The sequence below is a fragment of the Protopterus annectens genome, chromosome 2.part2 (genome assembly GCF_019279795.1).
Source record: "Protopterus annectens isolate FY-2018-M chromosome 2.part2, PAN1.0, whole genome shotgun sequence".
Taxonomy (NCBI): Eukaryota; Metazoa; Chordata; order Ceratodontiformes; family Protopteridae; genus Protopterus; species Protopterus annectens.
Genome location: NC_056730.1, coordinates 354396574 through 354406573, shown reverse-complemented (window position 1 = coordinate 354406573; position 10000 = coordinate 354396574). Strand labels below are relative to the sequence as shown.

At 39.2% G+C, this 10000-nt stretch overlaps 1 protein-coding gene across 1 annotated transcript in view; it reads left to right on the top strand.

Annotated features, from left to right (window-relative positions):
• Positions 1 to 10000, top strand: part of ITGA2 (integrin subunit alpha 2) — a 2089078-nt gene that overhangs the window by 1469694 nt on the left and 609384 nt on the right. The window lies entirely within an intron of this gene.

Genomic DNA, 10000 nt, shown 5'->3' with positions numbered 1-10000 from the left:
TAGTAGAAACACTGTCCCCTTCTTTAAAAAGAGTTGCTAGGAAGAAAATAATGGGTGAAATAGGAGCTGAAAATGGACTGATATTCTGATTGAAAGCACAGACAGAAAATCTTTTCCATTTGCTCCTGTAGACTTTCTTGACAGAAGCCTTCAGGGAGGCCAAGATAATCTCACAAACTGGGTAAGCAAGCCTGGACTGTCTAACTGTTACCGGAACTTGGGAAACCACATGGTTAGTCTGACTGCGTGGAGTTTAGGATGTTGAATTTTGGATGGATGGGTCAGGAGATCCTAAGTGAGTTCCATTATCCATGGAGGATACTTCAAGTGAGACCAGACGAACGGGAACCATACCTGTCGAGGACAGAAGGGGGCAATGAGGATGACTGAGCTATTCAGCCTGCTTGCTTTCTGGAAGAACTTCAGAATCAGAAGAAGAGGAGGGTAAGTATTCAGGAGACCTAGGGTCCAGTCATGTAACAGAGACTCCCCTTACAGCAAAATACTGCACTTGTTATTGAGGTGTGAAGCAAATAGGATATAACAAGGCTGGCCCCAGTGGTGAAATATCATATTCGCTACTGATTGGTTTAGAGACCACTTGTGAGCCACCAGAATGGATCTGCTGAGCCTGTCTGCTAGTTGGTTGGTTTTCTCTAAGATGTGTGTTGCAATGATAAAGCATTCTGAAGTGATCACCCATTCCCAAAAATCTCATGGCCTCTCTATGCAGGGGAAAGATCAAGTTCCTTCTTGCTTGTTGATATACCAGACTGTTGACATGTTGCTTGTTTGGATTGCAATTGTCCCTAGAAGTAGAACATATTGAAGTGCTTGCAACACTAGGAGGACTGCTCTCATCTCTAGGATGTTCACATGCAACTTGGTCTCCAGAGGAGACCACATGTCTTGGACCGTCTTCCCCAAGAAATGCCCCCACCCATTTGTGAAGCGTCCATTGTCACAGTGGCAACTAGGAGTGGGATGGTAAATGGTCTGCCCAGAAACAGATCATCGGACAGAAGCTGCCAGAGAATATGACGTTTGGAGATTGGGGTGAGTTTTATGGGAAACGATAGGGGCTGATAAAGAATGGACCATTGCGTTGACCAAAGTCCATTGAAGGATCCGCATAAAGAACCTTGCTAGAGGGACTAGAAGTATGGCAGCTGACATAGTCCCCAGAACTTGAAGTACTAATCATGCTGGAAGAGATGGATGGGATAGTATGGCCCTAACTTGAAGTCTCAGAGATGTGATGCAATAAGATAAAAAATTAAGCGATCAACCAGCAATTTAATGTGGAAAGTGCACTCAAAGATAAAAATAAAAATAAAAACCAGTATGGCCACTATGACTTGTAGCATCCAACTGTAATAAAAATAAAAAATGCAAAATGATAAGCGCTTTCGTGTTTATACAAAATGCTTCCTCAGATGAAATAATACAAACAGCACTAAGATATTTAAAAGAAACAATGACCAATCACAACACTTCTAAAAATCAAGCCAATAATATTAGTAGTTCAGTCTATGCCCCTTCAGGGCTAGGTTTAAAGAGAGACATCCATTTAAGTAGGATGTTTGTCAGCTTGCAGTTTTAAAATCCACTGTAACTCAATACTCTCAGTAATATTAACCATGTCACCTCCTGTAATATTCATCTGTACACATTGAAGCACTCTGAAAGAAAAAGTATGCCCATAGTTGTCCTTCACGTGTTTTGCCAGTGCGTTCTTCTCGTTACCCAGTCTGATATTATGTAGATGCCTTAAAATTCTGTCCTTGAGCTTCTTATTGGTTTTGCCTACATAGAAACTACAACAGGACATACAGGTAGACAAATATACAACATGCTCTGTGTGTCGATCTGCATAGTCCTTGGGCTTAAACACAAAATCATATTGTGGATGTTTAAATATTTGTACCTTGAAAATTACTGGACAGGCTCAACATGTATGACATGCATAGATACCCATTCTAGCTGGTGTCCATTTAATTGTATTTATCATATTGGGCTTACATAGCTGTGTTTTCAAGTTCAAATAATATGGCTCTGACCAATGTTATCAAAGTTATACATACATAACATTACATTCAGGTTTAAGATACATTGAGCAGCAGTTATACAATTGACCCTTCCTGAAATGGTGTGGTAGAAAAAAGATAGAAGTAGTTGAAGGTAAGGCATCCAAGTAATAAAGGGGTCACTGGTCGGCATTAGTGCAAGGACATAACTAATGAGTTTTGAAGTATTTCTTGAGTTTGTTTATGAACTGAATGGTATTGAACAAAGGATTGACGTATATTCCTGTGATGTCCTCCAATGTAAGTGATGTTCTACTTGACTTAAGATTGTTTGCCTGTAATGTTGTTTGGTAATGATACTGTTCAGAGTGGAATGAGATTAAGGAAACCTAGTGTCTTCATGCCTCAGATACCATCACATATTAATACTTTTATTAAAGTTTGTGAAGAAGACATTTGTACCTTTTTGTACACTCCACATCGGAAAACTTTTTATAACATGATTGCTGAGAAGAGGCGAGCTTTGAAGGCCCTCAGACTTAATGCTGATATTTGTATTAGACCAGCAGATAAGTGGGGAGCTGTTGTATTCATGGACTACAGCGATCACTGTCAATGTATGTCTTCTATGTTATCAGAAGATGGTACTTGTTAAAATTACCAAATCAAGGTTGCAACAGACCATAAGCTCTGTACATGATAGATTACATGATTTTTTGATGAATAGTTTGATTGATGAATGCATGCATGATTTTTTTGTCATGCATCCTGTCTTACTTGTAATTAAAGGACTACCGAAGGTACATAAAAACCCTCTAGATCCATCCTTGCATCCTATTGTTGTGGGTGGCGAATGGGTGACAGAACCCTGTTCTATATTTGTGGAAAGTAAAGTTGTTTTATCTTCTTTACCTACTGTTTTAAAAGATACACAATATTTTTTGCATGAGTTATGTGAATTTATAGATTTAACTAAAGGTGTTCAGGAATGTTTACTTGTTACCTTAGATGTTAACAATTTTTTCACAGCTATTCTGAATGATTGTGGCATAGAAGCTGTGAGAACTGTATTAACTAACAAAAGTGGTTATACCAATGATATTATTGCTACCGTCTGCTCCATGTTTGAGCTCATTTTAGAGAATAATGTTTTGTATGCATACTGATGAAGTATACCTGCAGAAGTGGGGAGTTGCCATGGGCACTCCCTGCGCAAACCCCTGTACTAACTTGGTAATGAGTGAATGGGAGCCGAGGTATGTTCTAGCAGTCAGTACATATTGTGAACATATAAGATTTTATCGGCATTTTGTGGACGATATTTTTCTTGTTTGGGCAAGTGCTGAGCAAGAACTTGATGTTTTCATTAGGCACTTGGAAACCAGTACTGATTTTTTTTTTATTTATTATGCATAGTTCTAATAGTAGTATAGATTTTCTGGATGTACATCTTGCTGTGGATTTTCTGGGTAGGACTGATACTTCCTTATATCGAAAAAAATGTTGGAAAAATGGTTTACTGGTATATGAAGGTATGCATCCTAGACACATATATTCTAATGTTGTAAAAGGGCGGTTTATCAGAGCATCCAGGCTATGTACCCGTGAAGCTGATTTTACAAAAAAGCATAGATCTCATGAGTGAACATTTTCCACAGAGAAGGTATAATAAGCAGATTCTGGATAAAACTAGGGAACAGGTCGGTATCAAAAGAGAGACAACATGTAGACCCTTTTTTCACATAACAACAATAACAATAATAATAATGTCAGTCATAATCTGACTAATGTGAAGTTTAAACTTAGATTTGCAGTTAGCTACACTAGTGATGTGGGGTCTTTATTTAATATTATACAGAGCAACTGGAGATTTTTAACAGTTCATGAGAAGACAGCAGGAATAGTTGGGGATACACCTTCATTTCTTTTTAAGAATTGTTTGAACTTGAAAAGACAGCTATGTATTAATAATAAGCCCAATATGACAAACAGAATGAAATGGACACCAGCTAGAGTGGGTACCCATGCATGTCGGACATGTTGCGCCTGTTCAGTTATTTCGAAGGTACAAATATTTAAACATCCACAACATGATTTTGTTTTTAAGCCCAACGTCTGTGGATTGTCACACAGAGCATGTTGTATATTTGTCTATCTGTATGTCCTGTTGTAGTTTCTATGTGGACAAAACTAATAAGAGGTTCAAGGATAGAATTATAAGGCATCTACATGACATCAGAGTTGGTAATGAGAAGAATACACTGGCGAAACATGTGAAGGACAACTATGGGCATACTTTTTCTTTTAGAGTGCTTCAATGTGTACAGATGAATATTAGAGAGGGCTACTTGGTTAATATTACTGAGTGTATTGAGTTACAGTGGATTTTAAAACTGCAAGCTGACAAACATCCTAGTTTAAATGGATGTCTCTTTAAAGTCAGCCCTGAAGGGGTGTAGACTGAACTATTAATATTATTGGCTTGATTTTTTGAAGTATTGTGATTGGTCATTGTGCCTTTTAAATATCGTAGTGCTGTTTGTATTATTTGATCTGAGGAAGCATTTTGTATAAATGTGAAAGCGCTTATCATTTTCCGCTTTTTATTATTATTAAAGTTGGATGCTACAAGTCGTGGTGGCCGTACTGGTTTTTATTTTTATTTTTTTTTATTTTTAGATGTAATGCAATGGAGAGGTAAGGAAGCCACCTGGGTTGTAGTATTCAAGAGGGCTCCAATAAATTCCAAGTTCTGAACTGGAACTAGATTCAATTTGGTATTATTTATCAAGATGCCTAAGGTGTTGGAAATGTGGAGCAAGTGGTCCCTGGCTTGTAGAACTTGATGCTTGGATGGGGCAGTATGGAGACAATCATCAAGATAAGGAAACACCCAGAATCCCTTGAGTCTCAAGTGAGCTGCCACTACTGCCATGCATTTGGTAAACACCCTGGAGCCTGTGCTGAGTCCAAACGGCAGTACTCTGAAATGGTAATGATTGGCTCCCAGCCAAAAATGAAGATGTCTTCTGGATTGCCTATCTGTTTTTATGTGATAGTATGCATCCTGGAGAACTATCAAGCACATCTTTGCACAATAGAGACAGAGTAGATTGAACTGTGACCATTCAGAACTTTGTCTCTTTACATACTGGTTTAAGTTGCTTAGATCCAAAATGGATCTTAGGTCCCCTGTTTTCTTTGGCACTAAAAAGAAACGGAAGTTGGTCAGGTGAGACCTCTCAGAATTCTCTTTTCTGTAGCAGCTTTCATATTTCTTGAGCTGCATTTCCATTTGACTGGGAGGAATGTCTGGAAGTTTTTTTTTTCTGGGCAGGGGGAGGAAGGAAAAACATTATGTAGTAACCTCTGGATATGATTCTTAGCACCCAGGAATTTTTTTGTAATTTCTGCCCAGGCATCTAGGTGCAAAGAGAAACGACCCCAACTGCCTCCAGAGGTGGGCAGCCAGGCAGTGCTTCAGGAGAGCTGATAGGGCCTATTAGTGAAAGAATCTCTGAAGCCCTGATTCTGCAGACCACCTCTGCCTCTGGGGTAAGGTCTTCCATTGAAGGTTCCTACTCTGCCTCTGGAGGAAGAATCCCTGCGCAAATACTGGAAAGATCCCTGAGATTTTTGGGAACCACATCTTCTTACCACCTCATTGGTTCCTAGACAAAGTTCACTGAGGGGGTAGAAAACTTGATCTCTATGGCAGACAGCATCAGCCTCATGGGGAGAATTGTATCCGAGCTGTCCAGGGCTGAGGCTCTTAGGGGAATGAATGGATTCAACAAGGTTAGAGCTGAATCCAACCCTTCAGACCCCTGCACTGACCTCTGGGATCTGAGACATGCTCTGGGCCAAGGGTATTGGAGCAGAGACCGTCAGGAATGCAGTATGAGTTGAAGAGGGTACTTTCTTAGGATATGGCCCCAAACTTCTCAGGGATTTCATATTCTTGGACTCCAAAACCATAGGTCAGATCAGAGAATGAGTTAGAATGGGTTTAGCAGGGGCACTCATGGATCCATGAAGGGATGAAGATGGCAGGATCCCCATCTGGATCTGAGCCCTGAGAAATTTTCCCTTCATCCTGTCCATGTCTTTCTCTATCAAACTCCTTGAAGACATGGAAAATGCCATGTATTCTGACTTGGAGTTATTTTCTAGGTGTTTGGAATAGTTGGGAGGGTAGGGCTAGAGGTACAGGTTTGAATGTGTACTCCAGCAACCAACTCCTACATATCAGATCTGAAAGCCTAGCATCCGAGAAGGAGGTGGAAGGTAAAGGAGTGCTCACAATAGGAGTCATGCCTGTCAGATCTGAGGAGGAATGTGGATCCAAAGAGGTTGGATCCGAAACTTTCCTGATTTTTTCTGATAGCTGCAAAGAAGCCCTTGGAGAGTTCTGGAGGGCTCGATTGAGCCCCAGAAGAAGCTGGAAGTAAGCCCTTTAGAATTAATTTATTGTGCTTATCAGAAAGAGCCCTGGGGTTGATGGTGGCACAAATATCACAGGATGATTTAGGAAATTCAGTCCCCAGGCAGTAAACTCACTTCTTGTGGGCATCAGAATTGGGGATCTTATGAGATTGGGAACCACATCTTCTTACCACCATTTATAGGCAAAACTTTACAATGTACCTGTGATTTGTAAATATTACTCTGAAGTGTGGAGCTTTTCTCGCCGGGCCTCCACTGAAAATGGACATATATCTAGTTGGACCAGCCCGGACAACAAATGTAAAATAAATGTTTAAATAAATAAATAGATAAATTTCTTGAAACCGGTAGGTTTCTCAGACATTTTAGAAATAGAGAGAAATAGTAAACTCTTATGATTAAACATCTAGTCAGTACTAACAAGTGACTAAGTCACAAACTATTGATATGTATCTATATCTCTATTATATATACACATATATATATATATATATATATATATATATATATATATATATATATATATATATATATTTAAAGAAAGGAGATACTTAAATATAACAGATCGAAAAAAGAGTAAAGGTAACGTATCAGGAAGGGCAAGTAGTGAAGTACAGTACAAAAACAATGGCAGGAATATAGAAAAAGAAAAAGCCCTAACGTCAGTGACAACTAGAGGGAGGAAACAAGATATCAGTAATTCTAATAGCTAAAGAAAAGAAAATGTAGCTGAGAGATTTACAATAAATGACACAAAAAAAGGTATCACTTACAGTCTGAGAGTGATCGTCCGTCATACCACGATGGTGGCAAATGAGATCTAGGAGTTAGGGAGACAATAGAGCTTTATGGATAGAGGGAGGAGCTCGAGAGTTGGATTCAAAGTCGTTGGTATACGGCTGAGTCAGATCCGAGAGTCTGATCCAAACCCATCTGTGAGGAAGTATGAAAATGGACATCAGATATTATGCTTTACAGTGGTTCATTAATATCAGATGTGTTTAGAATTTATTTGTCTAGCTAAATTCAGCACTAATGTTAATATATACTTGTGTATGTGATGGGTTAATGAAGTCTGTCTTGGAACTGTATTTACACAGGATCAGTACCTGCCTAACTCATCAGCAAATTATATAAGCACACGGTAGTTTACTGTGAGTGTATCAATCTAGTTCCAGAAAATAGTGAAGTCATGTTGGCTATGGATGTAAGGAATGGACTGAGATTTGACAGAAATTTTCATCTATGGTTTTAATCTTCTGTGCTGATGTTGTTAATGTTGCACCAAAGAACTGAATTTTCGAAACGCTGTTTTCATTTCATGTTAGACATTAGTAGTGTTTTATTTTTTGCAGCAAAGATAAAACACACTCCTCTCACACACACACAAAAAGATGCAACTGAAACCTCCTGACAGTTTGTCTGTCCTGATGGAGTGTGAGTTGAAACATAAGGCTTTAACTGGGAAATGAACCTACAGCCTTCGGAATTCATTATAGGTGCCAGTGTATTAGGAGCAGCAATGAACTATGGAACTCAGGTGTCTTTAATAAAGTTGTAGCATTTCTGCTGTCACACATATTTGGTTCAAGTTTCCTGCAGAAAATGTTTAAATCGAGACAGAGTAATACTAACATCTGGTAAAACTGTGAGGATGTTTAGGTCTTAAGAGACTCAGCTGGTTCTTCCAGTTAACTGTTATAAATAATAATAATTAAATGTGTGGAACAGTTAAAGTAGCTGTCATTGACACAAAAGAGAAATTTTTGTTTCACAAGCTCTAGATCGCACATATTTTTTGTGTTTTCTTTGAATGTTCTGTCAGCAGAGCAGTACATGCCAGTTGGTTCACTGTACCCCCCAGCCCTCATTCAACAGATATTGCATTTCTAATAAAATCATACCACAGCATAGACAATGTTAAGTGAATTTCAGAGTATAATGGTTGGACTGTGACTGCAGTTGAAGATGCAGGATATTTTCTTCACTTGGATACTGCAGCAATCTATTTCTCTTAATAAAACAAACAAAAAAAAACATGATTTTAATCATAAGGAGGAATTGGAATTAAGAACAGGTAAACATGTGCCACTGCAAGCTGACATCCCAAGCTTTGTACACCTTTCCTGCACACACAAGTCTCCTCCCCATGCTGGAGATGTCAGATTGATGCTAGTTGCAAAGAGGAGGGTGGTCAGCACCATCTCATTATGCTTTTGCTGTGGTCAAAGCATTCAGTGGTTTGTACGATTGCTTCACTCAATGCAATTTCTCGAGCAATAGGCCCTTTAGTGGGTGAAAGGGGGGTAAAGTTCGTACTGAACCTGTCAACCAATATGTTGGCAATATCAGTTGGTTCTGTATATGTATTGCCATTGTGCTGTAGCTCAGACCAGATCTGAGTATTGCCATGTAGATTCTTGACATAACTATAGAATGCATTGTGGTTGTCTTTAGAATCTGCGGCCATTTTCTTTTTGTAGCTAGCTTTAGAGGATTTGATAATGGATCTCAGTTTTTTGCTGAGGCTAACAAGGAGTTTTTCCAGTCTTGGGAATTCACCCTTTTCCGCAACAGTTTTTTCCTTCTGTTGATGAGTTTGTTTATGGTGGGGGACCACCAGATTGGCTTCCTTTTTTGAAGGAGAGGGTTCTGTTTGGTATGGCCCGTTCCATGCACTTGTGTATGTGCTCATACAGTGCATTGGTGTATGATTCAGCAGTCATGCATCTAGTTTCCATTTGCATGGGTGTCGTGAAGTTAGCCACGTCTGTTTTTAGAAGCCCAAAATTGGCTTTGGAGAAGTTTTTTATGGTGGTTTCCTTTGGGGGGGGGTGGATATCCATGATGATTAGCTTGTGGTCAGATCTGACCAGGGAGGAGTTGATTACTGGTGTAGAGCAACGCTCACCCATGTTAGTAATGACCTGGTCAAGGATGTTTCTATACCTGATGGAGGTAAGAATGAGTTGGTCCAGGGTGTTGGAATTAATGAATTCCAGAAAACATTGAGCAAGTGTGTTGGTACATGAGTAATTTTCTAGGTTGAGCCTGGGGGAGGCTGCAGCAGTCCCAGTAGACCAAGTAAATGAGTGAAGCACCTGTAGCAGCTGATGGCCAGCTGTGGTGGTGGGGCAAAACAAAGTACTCTTTACAAAAGTCAGTACATCATTTTAGTGTACAGCAAATACAACCATATTTCATGAATTATGAAGCAAACTCTAAGTGCAGACTTCCACTGGCTTACATTTTAACATACCTCTCAACTGTCCAGATTTTCATAAAATGTACAGATTTTTGCCTCATGGTTTTGGTCTGTTCCTTATAAAATTTGTGGTTTTCTGGAAAATCACTGAGGGCTGAACTCATTAAGTAATGACATGCATTTGAGTTTCAGACTTCATATCCTTTAGAAAATACATAATAGCAAAGATCCTGTTATTCTAGCATCTTTCTAAATTTATAAGAGCAATATTTAAAGTCTGTCCATATTTTTGGGCCTTTGTCCCCCCACCCCATCATTTTAG